The sequence below is a fragment of the Pinus tabuliformis genome, chromosome 3_2 (assembly GCF_031772625.1).
Source record: "Pinus tabuliformis cultivar Carrire ecotype Pingquan chromosome 3_2, CPIR1, whole genome shotgun sequence".
Classification (NCBI taxonomy): domain Eukaryota; kingdom Viridiplantae; phylum Streptophyta; class Pinopsida; order Pinales; family Pinaceae; genus Pinus; species Pinus tabuliformis.
In genome coordinates this window covers 911,368,351-911,378,815 of record NC_142302.1, presented here as the reverse complement: position 1 = coordinate 911,378,815, position 10,465 = coordinate 911,368,351, and positions in this window count along the sequence as shown.

Here is a 10,465-nt window from a genome sequence, read left to right as displayed (position 1 = left end):
GTCATCTGTTTTGTGGCAGGTTTTTTCGTGAATGTCACTACTTTCCTGTTGTGAAACAGAACTATTCTGGTGCTCTAAACTTTCTACTTTCATTGTGATCAGCTGCATCATTTCCTCTGTCTTTTGTAGCACACTATGAAATCTTTCTTCTTGCTCTGCTTTGCGCTGTTCCTCCCTTCTTCTTAGATTTGCTTCCACGTCCACAGCTATGTCCTGCATCTGTTTCAAGGTGGACGGGCATCTTTCTCTCAGACAGAATTCCATTTCTGTGTCAAATGCTCTAGGATATTGCAATAGAGCTAGATCAAGGGGAGGTCTTATATTTAGAGGCATGGCTTGATAAACTTGATTGAATATTTTTGAAAATTGCTGAACAGATTCATCCGGATGCCTTTCTAAATTATTATATTCTTCGATCAGCAAGAAGAGATTACCTCTGATCATCCATCTATCAAGGAAAAGCTTAGCACACTGCTGAAACTTAGAGATGCTCGCCTCAGGCAACGCTTTAAACCAAGTCCTAGCTTCGCTTTGCAAAGAAAGGGCAAATAGTCTAAGACTGACATCTTCATCTTCCACTTCAAATGTATTAAGATAATATTCAAAAGCCTGGATATGTTTCTGGGCAGTAGTGCCATTATCTCCATCAAATCTAGGGAGATATTCAGGATGATTTGCCGGCAGGGGACCAAGCACAGGAGGCAAAATGAGCAGCTTATATCTTTCAGGAACTTTACGAGGCACGGCAGTATGTACAAGAACTAGAAGACTAGACTCTATTTTTGGTTCCTCCTTGACTATATGATGATCTTCAACAGCATTTGAAAGTTGTTGCTCTGATGCGCAAGGAGGCTTTTCAACAATCTTTTCCAAAGGAAAAACTCAAAACTCTGACATAAAATTGCTTTTAAAGTACAATATGCACAGCAAAATTTGGTGCAAGAGAAAGAACATGGTCTCTTGGATGATCATCCAAATCAAGAACCTGATCTGCTTATATAATTCCTTCAGGTTCATTTCTCCAGCGGAGTCTTTATTATGAGGATGGTGTGGAGTCGCCAGGTGGATGATGTAACCTTAAAGTGCTTGATCTCTGTCCACCGTCACAGATCAGAGCTGAACATGAAAAACCCTGAAGAAAAGGAACACTTTCTCCAGAAAACGAGGCGAACTGGTCAAAATTGAGGATTCACACTAATAGACACATGATTCATTTCCCCAGCGGAGTCGCCATTATGTTATCACTTACGTTTTCCCTTTTGACTCCTAAAGGGATACGACCGAGGTAACCACAAACCAACTTTGGACTGCAAGCCCTAGCCTGCCTGCAGTCAGAGAGTGCTCTCTCTTTATGATTTAGCTTTGTTGAAGGGGGTGATTTTAGGCTAGTTATGATGCACAAGGGTTTTGATTGAGTTTTGGTGGGAAAACTGACACTTTCAGGTAGAGAAGCTGAGTATAGTCTGAATGTTTCAAACCATTGGGCGTGGAGTCGAGGAGGGGGAACTGTTGTTGTCTTTCCTTAATAACAGTGAGGGGAAAATGGAGCAAGATAACTGAAGCAGAAGCAACTTTCAGGTTTCAAGGGATGGCAAAAATGCTAAAGAAAGAGAAGCAGTTAAGAATCTCTCCAACAGATTAGCAGAGGAAACAACAAGGCGCTACCTAGGAGCAGTTAAGAATCCCTATAATTGGCCAGCACAGGTGAACTGGGGTAAACATGACCTAGAAGGAATTCAATGTTCATAACCAATTCATTCAGAAGAAAACATCAAGAAACAGCCGGAATTGAGCATAGAGAGTATTTAAACTAATTCTAGGCTATTCTTTTTTCCTGCTATTTAGATAATGGCAAACACATAAACAAAGATAAGAGGCACTTATTGCTTCAGGCCGCAGCACAGGAATTCCATCTTCAACTCTTCAACACATTCATCAACAACAAACAGTTCGCTCTCCAAGCTTTAAGCAATCTTTGATTACAGAAAAATTCAGGTATACACAGCGAGTCTCTAGCTAAAATTATCAATTGACCAACCCTTAAAACTATACAAAGGGTGGTATATATAGGGCAAAACTCTCTACAGAGTTCCTTTATTACATCTTGACCTAATTAGGTCATAAAAATGACTACTTGACCTAATCCTATCTAGAAATAAATGCAAAGAATGTCTCGGGCCGTGCTCAGGGCCGATGTGTCAAAACTGAATGAATGATGTTGTCCTCAGTGGCTTGCTGCAGTGCTTTCTGCAATAAATGGGTATGGGTTTATGCTTTCTTGTTGTCCTGGTGCCTTAAATGTCTTGACGGTGATTTGAAAGCAAGGATGGGCTAATGCTTATCGATTTGATTTTCTGGGGGCTTCATCAATGTTCAAGTGCCTCGAGCCCCTAAAAAATCATGCCTGATTCTTTCTGGCGTCCTTTCTTCCACTGATACTCTCTGACAAAATCTGGGCTGCTGATCTGTTGTGCTGCGTGTCTAATCACCAGTAAATGGCCGCTGTTCGGCCTCTGTATCATCTGGAATTGTCTTCTGATCCTTTTGGTATTCTCTGTGAAGAAAACGGATCATTTATGCGCCTTTTCGGGCTTCCTGGGGCTGCATGGAGCGAATATTCCTTAAAGATTCCCTGAAGATTCTCCATTTTGGCCAAAAAAATCCTGCGATGAGAGAGTTGCACTAGGCGCAAATCGCTGATCAAAAACTGCCTCAAAATTCGATTCCGGGGCTCCGAAGCACGACTTTCGCGCCTCTGCGTAAAAAAAAAAAAGGGCTGATGACATCAGCATGATGTCAGCATTGTACAGCGGGTGACATCAGCATGGCGACGTGGCGAGATGACGTCAGCATGACGTCATCTCGTATGGACGATGACGTGGCAGGTACGGTGGCGGGACACGTGGCAGTGACGTGGCAGGAGGCCACGTAGGCGGGTGATTCATCAGGTGACTGTACAAGGGGTGTGACATGGGCTGTTGACTGTGCAGGGGTGACGTGGGCTGGTGATGTCACTGGGCGGTAAGCGGTATGTGGCGCACAGCTTATGGGGATGGCGGTTTCGAAGGGAGGGGCTCCGCCACAACCCGACGCCTGATGCGTGGCGGGAGTACGACAGCAAAAGCGCCGAACTCCCGGACGTTAAAGGCCGGGCGCGTCGGGGATAAGGATGCCCGCCAGCCTTAGATCTGCGGGGCTGTGGATCGGACGGCTGGCGGCGGACGCGACGGGATAAGGGGTCAACGGGCAGGAATATTCGCAAGAATATTCCAAATTTAATATGTGCAGCGGGTTATAGACTTAGGAAAACGGGTTTGTGGGGTTTTTACAGCGGTGGGGTGAAATTTTACAAGGGGAAGGTGAAAACATGGGTTTTTTGGGGGTTTTTAGGGTTAAGGGAGAGGTTGCTAGCTGACCAGATGTCGAACTATCTCCTTCATGACTCGGATGGGTTAAAAGCAGTCCCAGATGGACTGAGATTTCCTGGACTTAGTAGAAAGTATGGCTATAATGCCAGGGAGGGGTATTTACATAGGGGGATTTATATACATGATTTAGTAGGGGGAGGGAAAAACTAATAGGGACTTACATAATAAGGGTGATGAGAAAAAAAGATGTTAGTGAACTCCAGCCTGAGTACCTCCAACTGAAAAAACTGCCTCAACCCAAAAATGGATTGCTTTGTCAAAATTGGAACACAACGGTGGCCCTTAGACCAGCCTACTCTTGTGGATACTTTTTGGCCATTTGTAGCAAATATGGAGCATTGCAGCATGCATATCACGACATATTTGGCATGTAAAACTGTCGATCATGAAAGATGATTAACCTGCTGCAGCAGGAGGCTAACATGAGGCACGAACATATCTGGATAAGATTCAGTTTGAACTGAACCTTAAGATCACAGAACTTGAGTTGAGGGCCCAGCCCTCAACTCCACCAAAAGTTAGAGAGCAGTGCACGACCGTTGTAAAAGATGTCATTGTAGCTATTGACACCACTGAAAGGGTTGCTCTTCATTCTTTGAGCAAGCACTCGAAGTAGTGACCAATCTGTAGGAAGATCCCCACCAGTAAAGACAAGAAACTGAGGCATGATAGGTGTAGCAGAAGTATGATGAGGTCAAGGTGATGACATGCACTGTCACCATCACGCAGAGGTTGGAAAAGTTGCAGGAAGTGAAGGAATTAAAGGAACGGGTGGATGCAGCTTAGCGCAAGGAGGAAGTATTGAAGGCCAAATTGGTGCCTTGGCTAGAGGAAGCTTATGTACTCACTGCCTCCATTGAAGGGAAATTGGCAAGTTTGTAGGCGACACAGCAGAAAATAATTTCATCAGTCAGGCGGGGCCAGGTATGGAAGGAAGAGCTACACTCCTCGCGAAGGTCCTATACGACTCAAGCTCATACAAACGACGGGAAGGGATAGTGACTCCTCATAAGAAAGGTCATAATTTGACAGGATACTAGCGTACTGACCCCACGCTTGAGCCAAAGAGGAGAGGAGAGGAGCGAAGATGGCATTTGCGTGCGTTCTACAGCCACTTCAAAACGACCAAGCTGGGGACCTAGCGGGGACCTAAAAATAGCCCAAAAATCGCCATTTTCACGTGGCTCCAAAGAACGGCTTGCCAGGCAGACAACACAGAACCAGTGACGGAGTAGCTAGTCGAGCAGGTTAAGAAGGTGGCGACACAGTGTACCACCGAGGTTGCAGTCATACGGGTGGAGCTGGGAGGTATTGGCGACAAGATCTCTACACTGGCTAAGTGACTCGGGGTGAGTCACCATATTTTTGTTGGGGGCCTATTGGGAACGGGTCTCCTGGGGTCAATTTTGGGGTTTAAAGCCTAAGTTTTGGGGCTAAAGGCCCAAGTTTTGTGTAAATAATGTAAAGTATCCGCATTTTGTGGTTGCGGGGCGTGAATATGTAGACAGTCAAAAAGGGTTTCCGCCCTTATTTTAGATAGCTTGTGTCAGCTTGATGAGACCCTCCCTTAGTCCATGGGCCATGGGAATGTGTAAAAAGGGAGTCTTAGAAGAGTCTAAGGTAGATTTTTAGTAGAGTTCTAAGTAATTTTTTGGGTCTGGGAGAGCGACGAGTGAAGATTCTTAGCGTAGGTGGAGGCTCTGCCGCTAAGTGTGCAGAGGCATAGGGTGGAAGTCTACAACTGAGTGCGCAGACCCCTATAGTTGTGTGTAGGGCATTTAGAGTCTGTACTGGAGATCTGAACCATCAATAATGAGAATTATTTTAGAGATATCTTTGTATGAGCTATTTTACTTTTGTTATGAATGTTTGCAGTTATGTTATGTTGAATATTGGGTTTACAAGTTAATACTATATTTATGCGCGAATCTATGTGTTTTACTTTGTCATATGAACGCAAGTAAGAATATCTATTTACATGAAGATAATCATATTATAATTTGACGTTAACTAATACTTAAGTTAATCTAGGTAGACACAGAAGTAAGGGTAATTATAGAGGTGCGTAAGAATCTGAATTGACTATTTAGGGTCCGCGAAGGATGAGCAGAGGCTTTCGCAAAGGTTTTAAAGCCATATAAGAGAAGTAATTTGATAAGCCATAAAGGGCTTATAGGTCTGTGCGAAGGAAGGGTTAGGGTATAAAAGTGACATCACAACCATCGTAGGGTGCAGAAACATAGTTCCTGCATCCCCCCACACTGCTTTGGGTGAGACTTTAGTCCGCACTTCGTGGATTGATGTCGAAAGGGCCAGTAGTGTAGGGATTTGCTTGCCTAATTAACACTGAACCTAGGTCAGAGCCCATCAAGCCAAAATCTCAACATTCATAAGTTTTTCTTGTACCAGATTGCATGCAGATACCCCATGTTCCCATGTGCAGACATGATTCAATGGATCATCTCTCACACTGACCCCGAGACAATGACCTTGAGCAGTGTCAGTGGGAAGAATCTTGCAACCTTTTGGGCACGAGATTACGATGAGATGTATTAGATGGATGAACCCATGAATGTCATGACCCCTCCATTTAGCTTGCCCAATAGTAGAGGCCACTCCATAGATATTCTGAAGGATTGGGTAAAAGAGCCAGCTCATTTCAAGATGACACCAAAGAAGAGCTATAAGATGAAGATATTGAGGAAGGCATAACAATACTTGGTCATATTCGCATGTTGACTGAGTAGCCAAGCAAGCACTGAGACCTTCCCTAAAAGTTGGGTAGTCACACTGGACCAACAGGCTAGAGAAGGAAGACCCAACTAGTTCGGCATACTGGATCACTAGCTAAAGGAGCAAGTCACGAAGGCTCGACAGTCGCCGGAAGGCATGAATGCAGAAATTTACATGTCCGCCTACATTCTAGATGCAGTCTGTGCTCGCTATGAGTTCCTGGGCATAGAGTGGGCATGGTCACCAGAAGAGACTATTGTGAACACATATTTCAAGCTATTCTCCAAGTGTAGCTTCAGAGGAGTGATCATATGGCTTTTCTACCATATTGTCACCCCAGTGTACAGGTTAATATTCGAATAGGATCCATCCTGCATGTCAGAAGAAGTGATGAAGGCATTGTTAGGCATTACAGATTGGTATGCCTCATCAGATGGCATGTTCATCCAAGTCTTTAGTGCTGAGAAGCCTCCACATGTTCTACCAAAGTTTCCTTTGGACGTGCTTGTCATGTAGGAAGTAGCGTATCATATCTGCAGGATGAACAACTAGGTTGCAGTAGAAGAATAAGGCACCTTGGCCCACTCTTCCATTGCAGATTGGGTTATAGGAGATTTGGAGCATCAAGCAAGTGGATTTCGAAGCTGAACAGATGAAGAAGTACCCATTTGACCTCCGAAGCTTCAACCCGTATGACCCACACTGAATTGTGAAGGATCAATGCATGAGAGCTCAGTTCAATTGGATCCATGGGGCATGTCATTGGGCCAAGGAGGAGTCATGGAGGTAGTGTTACAATTACTCCAGACCCAATGAATAGGTCGGTTTCATTGTAGAGTGGTTAGCACAGCAGCATGAAGCAGGACCAAAAAGAACACCAGCAGTAGCAGCAACAGGAGAGGAAATAGAGCCAAGCATACCTATGCACGACAAAGGTAGAGAAAGATCGTCAACCACATGGAGGAGGAACAAAGCTGCAAGTTTTGAGAAAATCCACTTGTAGAACAAGCAGCTATGGCTATCCAATAGAAGAGGCAACAATACGACAAGCGAATCCCGTAAAAGGTAGAGGTATAAGAAGAGAATGGAAGAAGTGGAGAAGGAGTTACATGATCTAAGGGAGTAACTCCGAGAAGAACAAGAGATGTGCGAACATTAAAAGGAAGCATAGCAGTAGCAGATTTGGCAGGGGGCACATCACGTGAAAAATACGAAGCAGTGCCCGTACAAGTAGTTTATTCTTCTGAACAACTGGCATCAGGTGAAAAAGGTGAACCCTTGCAGGGGTAACACTTTGCTCATGAGATAGAACAGGCTCTTGAATAGTTGGATGCAGACATGGAGCAACAGGAGTTGGAATAGGACATTGACTTCATGCCTCACCAAAGAGAGGTCGACTCACTTGCTTTAATGCATCCAGATGATCAGCAAGTCTCAGATGACCAAGGAGGCACTGAGATCCTTGGTGGTCAACCAAAAGTAGAGATGCACAACATCTCATTCGATGAATCTCATCATAGATTTGTGCAGTCTTAAGAGTACCGACTCTGGAAGACCAAACATCCCCTACAAAATTTGAAGAGAAAGTCATCTTAACTGATGTGCACAAGCAGCCAACTGCATTGGCCGATGCAACTAGAGTGTATGCCGAATCCACTATCTCAAGTGTTTGTTTTCTCATAGCTGAGAATGAGCGAATGGAAAAGGAACTACAGGTAGCCAAGTAGGGAGGAGACTTGGTGACAATGTCACTCGAGCTGAAGCGAAGAAGGCAATACTGGATGATGTGTTGTCCTTGGACACAGTTACAAGAGCATTGTACTCCAAGTTTGGTACCATGCATCAAGCAGTCATTCATCTCCACAGATGGAAACAATGATGTGCAAGAAGAGTATGCATCTTGAAGAACATACATATTGTTGTTGATAACATGCGAGCATGGACGATGAAGTACAAGGAAGCCCCACTTCATTTTCCACAGATGATGAAGGCCAACGCGGTCGAGCTACAAGCATGTATCTGGAGTCAGATCCGGAACTATGAAGACCTACCAAAACTCATCACTAGCATACAGGCTTCCCATGCATGAGTATTAAGAATCATGGAGGTTATAGTGAACACTCATGCGATCCCAACACTTGGGACCCTTACTCAGGTGAAGACCAAGAAGCAGGTCCAACAGGAGCTTAACTCGTACTTCGATGAGCTGATGCGCACTGCCACCAGTCCAGACTTTCCCATTAGTGCATACATCATGTACAAGTACATTGCTGGTCTAGCCACACTAAAGACAATGATGTGCATGCTCACAAGCGAGTTGGACAAAGGAGCCCAAGCAGTGTACCCAGATGCTATGGAGGAAATGTTCACGTTTTAGATAGATGTCACAGCAGAACACATGGACACTCTCAAGGACTAACAATCTTGGCATCAATATGTCAGTGTTGATCAACATGAGGATGTCGAGCAGTTGGACTTCTATTGTTGTCTAAGTCCGAATGATGTCTAGTTTGGCTTGTCCAAGCCATTGTTCACATGGGTACATGTGCGTTGTAATGTTGAGTCATGTCAAGCGTAACTTAAGTGTCAAGAGTGGGTGTAACAGTCATAGAGTAGATGAAGAGTCATGAGGGTAGTTGAATGGTCACAAAGGGGAATGTCAAGGGTCACCCCACCGTTTGTTATAAATAGTCCCTCATAACTCATTGTATAGGATTTTGGTCAGCCAAGCTTCTAATAAGGCTATCTTGAAGAAGGCTTGGACAGTATTGTAACGTGCCTTGGCTTCTCCACCGCACGAAGCTAGTACATCTCTTTGGAGGAGCAGGTGGATGTGGATGTAACATTCCACTGTTGGGGCTAGCAGGTTTACATGGATGTATTGTATGATTGTGACTTACACTTCTTTATATAATAAGAGCCAGCAAATTTTCATGCATATGTTGTTACTGTAATTGGATTGTTCTGGTTGCCTTAATGATACATGTTTTTTAACTTACGTACTTGTGTATGAGCTGATTTGTATGCAATTATATGAATCTTGTTGTTAATGTGTTGCATATGTTATTAATGCTATCACTGTCTGTGTTGACTGCTTTGTCGGACATCAGACAAACATTTCTCATGAACCTTGTTATATCAACAGTCACACTTGTCTCAGACTGATCCATGAGTGTATTCGTGTTATCTTACCTTGTATGTTGTGACTTCCGCATCCAAGTGCACTGCTCCACCGGAAGTTGTGCATGTACTTTGTGTGCTTTGTTCCTAGCTGAGTTGGTACTGATCCCTTTCAACATGGAACTCACCTTCACCTTCCTCTCCCTTCGAAGTGTTGGAACCTCTCGTACACATTCCTTGACTCTCTGCATCAGTCACACCATTGCTACTAACAGTGTTATCTTACTTTCCTCTGTGTGACATCGCGGTAAAGGAATTACCTTACGACTCACTGCTAGGACTCTTAGACCAAACGGTCTGAGGTCTAATTGGGACTTCTTACTGGGGAGATCCCCTTGACATGTTAGTAGGTCCAACACCGTCAACATTTTTGGTGCTAGAAGGAGGGCCTGATGACAAGCGGTGTCCTCTCATCTAGTTTTGAACCTTCACATATCTTTCATGGAGTCTTGTATTCTTCTTCCCCCAAGGTGTTTTTCGAATCATGAAGATGTCTCCATCTTGGGGAAGCTTTTTCAATCTCTTGTCCACTCACACGTATGATGGTGAAGGCAAAGTGGCCTGGCCTGAGCACTTACATAACTTTCTTTCCATGATTTATGAGGAAGATGAGTCTACTGATGAACAGGCTGGGTTTCTACTCACATACACACTTCACGAATCTCCATTTCATTGGGTTCTCAGCCTATCGTCTGACATGGTGCATTCATGTGAGCACTTCTGTGATCTTATTGAAGAGACGTTCTATCATTTTGATCCAGACCATCTTACCTAGAAACTTTTACAGCAATGGAGGGCTCTGCATGAATCCGTTATTGATTTTTGGCAATGATTCTGTGACTTGTAGTTTCAATCTCCGAGGAGCCAGATGAAGTTCTCTTTATCTCTAGGACCTGTTCAAGTATTGTCTTAAGAAATCTACCCATCCCAAGAGGAAGCTTGATGTCAAGCCTCACTCAATCTTCTTCGTTGATGAAATTGTGCAATCCCATGTGGAAGTAGGCACTGTCTTAATGGATTTTCTGCCTCCCTCTCATTCAACAGTTATACCATCACCTAGTGATGTTGAGGATCATGTTTGCACATCTGTTCATCCTTCACACCCTCCCAACATCACTCCACTC